Source organism: Limanda limanda, chromosome 10, assembly GCF_963576545.1.
Source record: "Limanda limanda chromosome 10, fLimLim1.1, whole genome shotgun sequence".
NCBI classification, from domain to species: domain Eukaryota; kingdom Metazoa; phylum Chordata; class Actinopteri; order Pleuronectiformes; family Pleuronectidae; genus Limanda; species Limanda limanda.
The window spans coordinates 5185284-5196669 of record NC_083645.1 but is presented as its reverse complement, the minus strand read 5'-3'; positions in this window follow the sequence as shown (position 1 = coordinate 5196669).

The window sequence follows — 11386 nt, the reverse complement described above, 5'->3', positions numbered from 1 at the left end:
TCTAACCGCAGTTTTGTCCTACAGACCAGCGATGGCCAGCGCAGTAGGCTAAGAAGACTACGGAACGGTGTCCCACAGGGCTCGGTCCTTTCTCCGATGCTGTTTAATATTTACATCTATGATCTACCAGACACAGCATCCAGAAAGTACGGCTACGCAGACGATCTCGCAATCATGCTGAGAAGACCCACATGGAAGGCAATGGAAGACGGTCTCAACCAAGACATGGTCGTCCTAGTAGCCTACCTACGAAAGTGGCGCCTGCAACTCAGCACCGGCAAGACTGTTACAGCAGCATACCATCTCTGCAACAGAGACGCCAAGAGGGAACTGGAGGTATACACCGACCACAAGCGCCTGGAGTCCCAGCAAGCGCCTAAATAACTCCCAAGGCCTCAGCAGTAGCAGCCTTGCTAACTCCCAAGGCCTCAGCAGAAGTAGCAGCCTTGCCAACTCCCAAGGCTACCTGGACTCTGAAGGGCTAGAACAAAGGAAGCAGTAGCGGCCTTGCTAACTCCCAAGGCCTCAGCAGCAGCAGTAGCAGCCTTGCTAACTCCCAAGGCCTCAGCAGTAGCAGCCTTGCTAACTCCCAAGGCCTCAGCATCAGCAGCAGTAGCAGCCTTGCCAACTCCCAAGGCTCCAGCAGCAGCAGCAGTAGCAGCCTTGCTAACACATCAAGGCCTCAGCAGCAGCAACAGTAGCAGCCTTGCTAACACATCAAGGCCCCAGCAGTAGCAGCAGTAGCAGCCTTGCTAACATCTCAAGGCCCCAGCAGCAGCAGCAGCCTTGCTAACATCTCAAGGCCCCAGCAGCAGCAGCCCTGCTAGCATCTCAAGGCCCCAGCAGCAGCAGCTAGCATAGTAAACTCAGTAATTTAAAGACAATGGCATTTTTCTTAACTTTAGTATGTTTGTTGACATTTTGGGATCTGACTCCAAGGAATTGCCCCTTGGTGAGTACCACTAGCTATGTGTCGAGCATGCAAGACACTTACTATAGTGGCACTAATGCTAATGTTGCTGGGCATTTACAGCAACCACAGTCTGATTTGGTCTGGGCCTCAAACCTGTGGTCGGACCCACCTAGGGACTTACCTAAACTTCTACGTTTTTTTACATTATATAATCTTACTCTTTCCCTTAAGGAAAGGCATTGCCTGGCTTTAACACATAAAAAAACTGCTTCAAAATGTAATGTGAGACGAGCAGTGATAATTGTACTACTCTTACTTTTGTCTGGAGATGTGCAATCAAACCCTGGTCCTGAATTGCAATGTATCCAGACTCCCGCTGATTTTAAATTAATGTCTGGTCTCAAATTTATTCATCTTAATGTGCGCAGCTTAGTACCAAAGATGGACATGGTCAGAATTTGGGTTAGATCAACAGATGCAGACATTGTGGTCATCTCAGAAACTTGGCTGACAAAATCTATTACAAATGAAGACATTAGCATACTCGGATACAATGTTTATCGTAGTGATAGGCCCAAGAAAGGCGGTGGCATAGCCATTTTCGTTAAATCAAGATTTGATGCTTCAATTGTTCTGTCTGAGTCTATCTCTAAGCAATTCGAATTTTTGGCATTGAAGGTGGAAATAGCAAAGTCCCTCTCTATGACTGTTGTCGGGTGCTATAGGCCTCCATCTGCCACAAAGGAGGCATTATCGTCATTGCAGCATCTTTTGTCCAAATTAAATTATAATGAGCTTTTAATGGCTGGAGATCTGAATTGGGACTGGCTAAATGCAGTTTCGGATGAATTTAAATCTTTCTGTGACTCTATTAGTCTTATCCAGCTGGTCAACCTACCTACAAGGCCAAATCTTAAAAAATCTGAAAAGTCCACTTTGATTGATCTAATTCTCACAAATGTTCCTCATAAATTCTTATCCTTGGGAGTTTTCTGCAATGATTTGAGTGATCATTGTGTTGTTGCTATTTGCAGGGACACAAAGATCCCCAAACGTAAACCACGCATTATTTTCAAGAGGAATTTAAAAATGTTTAATGAACAGGCTTTTCATCATGATTTGTCTTTGGTAAATTGGGGACACATAGGTCTTTTGCCGGACGTGGAGTTAGCTTGGACATTCTTTAAGGAACACTTTGTGAAAATTGTAAATAAACATGCCCCCATCGGGAAATTCAGGGTTAAGGGACGAGATAATCCGTGGTTTTCCCCAGAGTTGTCAGATACCATCCATCGACGTAATGTGGCATGGGCCAAAGCCAGAAAAAGTGATTTTGCCTCTGACTGGTCTATTTTCAGGCAACTAAGGAACAAATGCACTACTCTTATTAAAAAGGCTAAATCTGAATATTATTTATCTGTCACAACTGAGAACCTTAATAATCCACAGAAATTTGGGAAAGTAATTAAATCTATATCTGTAAGTAAAAGTCCTCCGGCTCTTCCGATATTTGTTCTAAAAGACTCGGTCCCAGTCTATGATAGAACTGAGGTTCTAAATTGTTTTAACAATCATTTTGTATTATCTGGTTCTTTGTTTGATTCTACGGGAGCTGCGCCTGTGTTTCCCTGCACAGAAGCTCCAAGGTTTTCAGGAGAACCCTTTAATTTCTTACCTTTTACTGTGCAGCAAGTGCATCAAGCCCTCAAAACGTTGGCTAGCAGAAAATCCCCTGGACCTGATTCAATAGAGCCCTACTTTTTAAAAATAGCAGCTGATTTTGTAGCACAGCCTCTTACAATCCTTTTTAATCTCTCAATTGAAAACAAAAAAATTCCATCTGTGTGGAAGTCAGCTTTTGTTACCCCCTTATTAAAAGGAGGTGATCCAGCAGCTTTAACCAACTACAGGCCAATATCAAATCTGTGTGCCTTGTCAAAAATTCTTGAATCTCTTGTGTGTGATCAGTTAAAAGAGTTTCTAACATTTAATGATCTTCTCTCACAACTGCAATCAGGCTTCAGGAAAAAACACAGTACCATCACTGCAGCTACAAAAGTGATCAATGATATATTAGTTGCTCTTGATAATAAGCAGCACTGTGCTTCACTTTTTATTGATCTGTCAAAGGCTTTTGACACTGTGGACCATGCTGTTTTAAAGCATAGGCTTTTTTGCTTGGGTTTGTCAAATCATGTAGTTTCCTGGTTCACAGATTATTTGAGTGACAGGACTCAGTGTATTAAATATGATGGTCTGTGTTCTGAATTTGTGAGTGTCCACAAGGGCGTGCCACAGGGTTCAATATTAGGACCCCTCTTGTTCATTATGTACATTAATGATTTGGGAAAAAACGTGTCAGATGCTAACATGCATTTTTATGCAGATGACACAATTATTTACTGTTTTGGATCAACTCCTGCTAGAGCTGTTGAATCTCTGCAGAAAGCTTTTGATGCAGTCCAGCACACACTCCTGCAACTAAAATTAGTCCTCAACACTGAAAAAACTAAACAAATGTTGTTTTCAAACTCTAAGAAAGTACCTCAAACTGTCCCCACAGTGTCCACTCTTGAGGGAAATGTCATAGAGGTGGTTCATATCTATAAATATCTTGGTGTCTTGATTGATGATTCCCTTTCCTTCAAACCCCACATTGACAATCTTGTGAAGAAATTGAAACTTAAATTGGGCTTCTTCTTCAGGCACAAATTTTGTTTCTCTTTTGAGGTGAAAAAGCGGCTTGTCACTGCAACGTTCTTATCCAGTTTAGATTATGGAGATTTGATTTATATGAATGCCTCAGCTAAATGTCTATGTAAGATTGATGCTGTTTACCATGCTTCTCTGAGGTTTATCACTAACTGTAGAGCCCTGACCCATCACTGTGAATTGTATTCTCGAGTGGGTTGGCCCTCTTTGTCCACCAGGAGGCTGGGACATTGGTGCACTTTTATTTATAAGGCCATGCTTGGGCTACTGCCATCATATATTTGTAATTTAATCACACAAAAAAGTGTTGCTTCTTACAGTCTGCGCTCAAACAATCAGATGCTTTTGTTAGTTCCATTGGCCCGCACTGAATCAGGAAAAAGGGCATTCGTCCACTCTGCTCCCACCGCATGGAACTGGCTGCAAAAAGATTTTAAATTAACCGAAATGATTTCTTTGAACGCTTTTAAATCTACGATGAGATCATTTCAGACCACTTCTTTTACTTGCAGATGTTTTTTATGAATTTTAATTTATTTGTAACTTTTTTTTATCATTTTAATTTCTGTTTGTATGTTGTGAGTGTAATATTGTGAGTGTACATATGTTATTTGTTGCTGCCTTTTGGCCAGGACTCCCTCAAAAAAGAGGTTTTTAATCTCAATGGGACTTTCCTGGTTAAATAAAGTTCAAATAAAAAAAATAATAAAAATAAAAATACCTTGGTGTGCGTCTGGACCGGACACTGACCTTCAAACAACATCTCGAAGATGTCCGGGCAAAGACAATATCAAGGGTCGCACTGATCCGTCGCCTCGCTGGCACAACCTGGGGAGCCACTGCCAAGACACTACGGGTATCCACCCAAGCCCTGGTCTTTTCAGCAGCGGAGTACTGTGCCCCAGTATGGAGCAGAAGTCCACACACAAAAATGGTGGATGTGGCTATCAACAACGCCCTCCGGATCATCACTGGATGCCTGAAGCCTACCCCAATCGTCCTGCTGCCAGTCCTTGCAGGAATCGCACCGGCTGGCCTACGACGAGAGGCTGCCACTCTCGTCCTGGCAAGGAACGCATTTAGTTTACTAGGAAGCATGACTGGCACATCCTCCATGACACCACAGAGACAGCAGCTCCTCTGAGCAGACTCAAGTCCCGCCACCCTTACAACAAGGCGGCACAAGAGTTGCTCCGGTCCACCACTGAGGACCTGTCCAAAGATGGATGGCTGGCGGCAGCTTGGAAACAGGAGTGGGAGAGGGCTGGGCCAACCCAAATCCACCACTACATCTTGGATCCAGGAGATGGAGCCACAGGAGACCTTCTTCCACGCCGGCAATGGACTCTGCTGAACCGTCTGCGTACTGGGGTCGCTCGGTTCAAATCTTCAATGAAGAAGTGGGGCCTGGCAGACAGCGCTGCATGCGAGTGTGGTGCCCCTGAACAGACTGTCGAACATATTATGACCACCTGCCCCCTACACAGACCACCCTCGGAAGCCGGCCTCTTTGACGTGGGACCAGAGACAAGGGCATGGCTACAAGACACTGAGTTGGACCTCTGATGTTACACGAAAGAGAGAGAGAGATTTGTCTTGTGTAGTGTTTGATACATTTATTGTATATTTTCACTTTCTCTGTGTACTTCACTTACAGTACTCTATTCACTGAGAAGCAGAATTGCTAAATGTGTTTTAGGCTAGCAACAGCAGTGTGTAACTGGCTAAAACAGAATTAAGTCAAGTGAAATGTGTGTGTTTAAATATGTTTTTTAAAAATTAGTGTATAGTTTTTACAAGAGTGTTTAATTTTGCAAAGGATCTGAGGTGTTCAGCTAATTAGGGCCCGAGCACTGACAGACACTGACAGACGTGAGGCCCTATTGAAATTGTAAGGATTATAATTATTATTATCCAGGCAAATGAATTGGCTTTTTAAGGGCTTTAAGATGCTCAAATTCTTACTAAAATTTGCAGAAAGTTAGAAAGTGGTGAAAATGTATGTATTCTGGAGGAATTTTCAATGGGTGTTGCAAAATCCATCATATTCACTGTGTAGATTAAGATATTTTTCAGAGTAAAGTCCAACTTTTTAACTGTGGAATAGAACATTTCAGGATACTTCAAAGTACTGTAAAAACACTTTGCTCAATAAGTTCAGAGAGAGACTGATATGCCTGTGTTCAGGACCTCTCTGACTACCTACATACTGAATATCAAACATATTTACTTTATAGATTAAGATATTTTTCAAAGTAAGGTCCAACATTTTCACTATGGAAGGGATCATTTCCGGATACTTCAAAGTACATTAGAAACACTTTGCTCAATAAGTTCAGAGAGACTGATATGCCTGTGCTCAGGACCTCTCTGGCTACCTACATATTGAATATTAAACATATTTACTGTATAGTTTAAGAGATTTTTCAAAGTAAAGTCCATCATTTTCACTGTGGAAGTGATCATTTCAGGATACTTCAAAGTACTTTAAAAACACTTTGCTCAATAAGTTCAGAGAGAGACTGATATGCCTGTGGTCATTGTGTGTGTGTTTGTCCTAATTGTGTAGCACCTAATACAATATGTCTGTTTTATAGGGCTGCCTTTGGGCAGGATATTCACGGTTACTGTTTTTTCCCCACATTAAGATTTCATTTAGATTATTTGACCTTGTTTAGAATTAGTTTTATTTCTGATTAATTTGTTTGATTACTGGTTTCTTTGTTTTTATTTTGTTCTCGGTTCTATGTGCAATATGGTTGACGTGTTCTGTGCAATCCCGTTGTAATAGCTTGAATATTGGTGATTTTGGCTCCGTAAACTAGAGACCCTCTTTTGTTACCTCATGGTATAATATCGCTTGCAGTGATAATCCACTGGTCCAATCACACCAATGTTAGGATTCTTAAAGTGTGCTGTGCTCGTTTTACGCATGATGATTTAGCTTTGTTAATTTGGGTCTTTAGCCTTTAACTTTAACTCTATCTAATCTGTTATTTATATCAAGTACATGCCAGTACTCCATACTTTGCACATGATCCTGTGCTGTTTGATCAGTATTTTTAAATCATGTGTCAAAATTACTACTTTTGCAATCATCAGCCTCCCGTCCCGTTTATTCTGGATATATGTGGTGAATCCGATTGGCATTTAACTGTCACCACAAACTTTCGACCACTACACATGCTATTGCTGTCAGTAAGTGATAATTGGCAAAATTTTAAAAGAATGGGAAATATGTTGTACTGAATTGGGAAGTTTGACCGTTTTACAGCATTTATTGGTTCAGATTTTTAGGGGAGTCAGAGAGTTACCGCACAAGGAATATATACATTTTATTGGTTTTCCATGACAAAGTGCGGCCCATATTTAGCACAGCCCGCTCCCCAAACAATATAAGAGCTAGAGCTCTCTAACATCAATGCTTCTCTCTTGCCACAGTTCCGCTGCCTTTAGTGGTTGTCTGCTGTTCACACAGGCATCATGTCTGCTGATGTTCTGCAGCGGAGCTTCTTTATGAGGGGAGCCAAAATGAAAACCAAGAGTTCTCCGGCGATAGAAGGTGATTAACGGCTGCGCTAGTGCGTGCATAGAAGCACACATGCAGTTGGTGAGTTCAGTATGTCAGGAAGACAGGAAGCTTTTCCATTACTTCTTCGTTAGTCATACCATTTAGCTGCTTTATAATGGACATTTCTTGGTCCCTAAGGATACGAACCGATAACTGCGAGGGGAGGAGCGTGTTATAAGACCTCTGCCAGTCAGCTGCTTCCTCTAATCTTTGATTGAGAAAAGTAAGAGAAGCCACAGCTGGCAAAGCAGTGTCACGTCCCCGACTCATGAATCATATATGTGAGGTGAAATTGTAATATAATGGAGAGTCCTGCTCAACTTGAAATGCTGTTTGTCTTATGTGACTTGACCAGTGGCCAATGAGTGGAAGAAATAGTCCAGAGAGTCTACTTAGAGAAAGAGGCTGCAAATGCACACACACACACACACCTACACACACAAACACACACACACACACACGCACACAGGGTTGTCGGGGATGAGTAATCTCTCCACCTTCTTGCACTCCGTCAGAAACGTCCACTATTTACTACCTTTGTGCACTGTACACTGCTGCACACACCTGCACACACACAGATTTGCAAAGGCTACTAGGGGTTTCTACCTGCTCTCAACTTCAGGAATGATTGATAGAGCCTTCACTGCAACACACAGGCTGTTTAGTCATACTGATTGCCCTGCCTGTGTGCACCTAAATATGCGTGTACATGCATGTGTTTGTTCGCTGTGACTTTTTTTGGCCACAACAGGTAGGGAGCTTTATTGGTGTCTGTTTTGAAAAAGTGTGTGTGTGTGTGTGTGTCCGCATTTCATGGCTGCACAATGACAATATTTTTCTTCTTTGGGACTCAAACAATGCATTAAAAAGTTGCAATGTCAGACTTGAATGAGCACTTATGCCACTCTGAGCCCGAAGGTTGAGCAAAAACTTGCAAAAACACACACACACACATTCAAGTATCAGAGCCACTCAACTTATGGCTGCACGGTAATACTGAGAGAGACAGAGGGGAAAGAAGAGTTATGAGAGAGAAAGAGAGAGCGGGAGGCAAAGGAAACGAGGAACAGGAAGAGTTTGAATTTCCTGTTGTATTTAAAATGAGAACTTCCTTCAACAGCCTTTCTAAATCGTAACAATGGAGTACTCATGGATCAGAATCTCAATATGTTGTCATCCAGCTTGTTGGATCCCATCGAAGGATGATTTCTAATTTTCAGTTTCTTTCTGTGTTTCTTTCTGTGCTTACGCACCGGGACCCCCGTCTGCCGTGGCCGGTGGTGGTTCCGCTACTTCTGCACCGGGGCCCCCGTCTGTCTTGGGTGATGCTGAGGCCTCTGTCCCGATGGAGCCACAGAGCGACACACCAGGTTCACAGGGGGAGAACTCATGTGTCACCGGTCTGATTGTCTCTGATTGTTTCCACCTGTTCCCTTCACCCTCATGTTCTTATAGTCTGCGTCTCCCCTTTGTCTTGTGCCAAAGTGTTTCGTCCTTGTCCGTGCACCTAAGCCCTTTCCACAGTCATTGTCGTGTTTTTGCCTAAGAGTTTTGCTACGCCACGTAAGTTGTTTTCTGTTTCCTCCTTGAGAGTGATTTTTGGTTTGTTAAAGTTTTCTAGTTTAGCTTCATTTTGTGTTGTTTGTAATCTGTTTTTCTTCCTCCCTTTTGGAGCGATTTATGTTTAGAGGGTTTTAGTTAGTTTGTTGAGCCTCCTGTTAAGGTGAGCCTTTTCTTTTGTACCGTTTCATAGTAGTTTGATTTTCCTCCTTCGGGAGCGCTTTAGATTTCTTACTCTAGCCTTTTGTTTGTCATCCTTCGGGAACTATTTATGTTTTGAATTTATTAGGGAGTTATTCTTTTCCCCAGTTATTCTTGCCAGGTCTAAGATTTATTAAGTGAGTTTTTTCATATCCCCATTGTTTGTCACTCTTCATTGAGGTTCTGAATTCAATAAAGTGTTCTGGTACGTTTAGTCCTCATTTCAGTCCAGGCCTGACAAATAGAAACACAAGAGAACCTGTAGGAGGATGAAGAAGGTGATTACTCCTTCAACAAAATCCTGACTTTTACACAACCCTAAGGGCACAAGACTGGTTAGAGTAGAGAACTTCTTCCCAGATTTAAGAATTTCTCACCTCAGTGAGGTATTTCATTAGGAACAATGAAGGTACCGACCAACCGACCTTCACTGAGCAGGAAGTTTTCCGCCTAAAAAAACGAATGACTAAAGTCCGAGCCCAAATGACCACTTAATGTTTAAACCCTGTCTGTTTTCCTCTGTCTGTGATCCTCTACGTTTTGTCTAAAGAAACTCATCCTCCACATGTGTGATAAAAAACTGAGCTCTTTAAGTATAAATGGTGCCAGAGGAGATGAGAAGAGAGCTGCTCTGTGTCAACCTCTTCAACAACATGGTGTCCTCCATGCTCTGGCATCGACTGGCATGTGTGGACCCCTCAGCACGTCTGCTGGCCAGAATACTGGCTGTGATGGTGGACTTCTTCAGGGACCGTCTGCACTGGGTCCCACAGAGTGTCCTCTTTCTACCGGAGGAGGAGGGGGGACATGGATTTGTCCACTTGGCAAGCAGGGGATGCCGCTTTCAGGTTCCAGCTCGTCCAAAGACTCCTGACTGGTCCTGGGGACCTGGTCTGGAGACCAGTAGCCCGTGCCTTACTATAGAGCGGTGTGGTGGGCTGGGCCTGGCCGAGTCGTTTTTCTAATGGATGTAAATGGATGTAAGTTGGAGAACCTTCCAGTTTTTTTTTTTTACAAAGGACGTCTCGAGCTGTGGGGAATGTTCCATGAGGACAGAATGAAGAACTCTGACTCTCTGCCCTGGCTCCTTTTTGTTGAAGCTAAAAACTGCCTTTGAAACTGACACTGAGCACAATGACGGGGAAAACAATGTATTTGAGTTCTGTAAAAAAAGATCAGCTGGTTTTTGGTCATTTTTTTTGGATTGAATATTGTTTATTTTGACTTTTTTTCTGTTTCAAATTTTTGATACGTTGTTGTAGCCAACATTAGAAAACCAGTGAGGATATATTGAGAAAAAGGGAGAATGTAGACTTTGACATGCTGTTACGTTTCTAGCCAGTAGGGGGAGGTACCAGTCATCTCTACCTTACCTACTATGTGTCGAGATTTTACCTGTCTACATCCCTTCTCTGCTTTGCTCAGATTGTAATCTGTGTAGTGTGTGAAGTAACCCTGCTGACCTGTTGAAAGATGCAGCGATTCTTACAAATCAACGTCAGGTTTTTGATTTTCCTGAAGAAAATAATTCTCCGGTGTCAGAGAGGACATCGAGGAACCAAGATTCCAGTTAACTGGTGGCGAGCCAACCTATGATCTTTGAGAAGAAATTGGACTTTCACGTTCTTCACTCCAGTGTGGTAGGACAGACCCTGTACAAAGACGGATTGGACCCAACAACAATCTACAAACTTAACATTTAAGACTGGACTTACAGACTTTGAATTGACTTATGTGCACACTTTTCTTTTATTTATTCCTGTTTATTATTTTTGGGGGAAATTTATGCTGTATTCTATTGTCAAACAAAGTTGAACTGCTGTTGTGTTTAAATATAAGTTCATTTAAAGAAATTTTGTTGTGTATTTCTCATTATTGATTCTCAAGTCCAGGGCTCCTACTTACCTAGAATCCTCTATCCTGGTCCAGATTAACACTCATTCTAGTGTAACCAAGGGTTACTTTTAACCCTGTTCTGCCACTCGTTAACCCAGCCACAAGGGTGCTGATCTCTAACGCACCCCCTTTTATTAAAAACGAGACTCTGGCCAAAGAACTGTCCCGATACGGTCAGATTGTGTCCCTAATAAAGATGGTGTCTCTTAGCAGTAAATCACCCAAACTGAAGCATGTCGTGTATCACCGAAAGCAAGTGTTCATGGTCCTCAGAGACAACACCTGAGGACCATGAGGTGTTTAATTATATGTTTTTTGTGTTATCAGAGAAAATGAAGTGTTTTGAGTGTGGGGAGGAGGGGGGGGCACTCCGGAGAGTCCGCTGGAAGTCCAGGCTGGAGGTCCCCCTGTAAACAATGTCTCTGAGCAGGCAGGTAAACAAACTGACATCCAGCCAGAGCCAATTGAAATAGGGAAAACCATGAATGAAAAGAACGAAACTGAGGAGAATAGGTAACAGAGCAGTGCTGAAA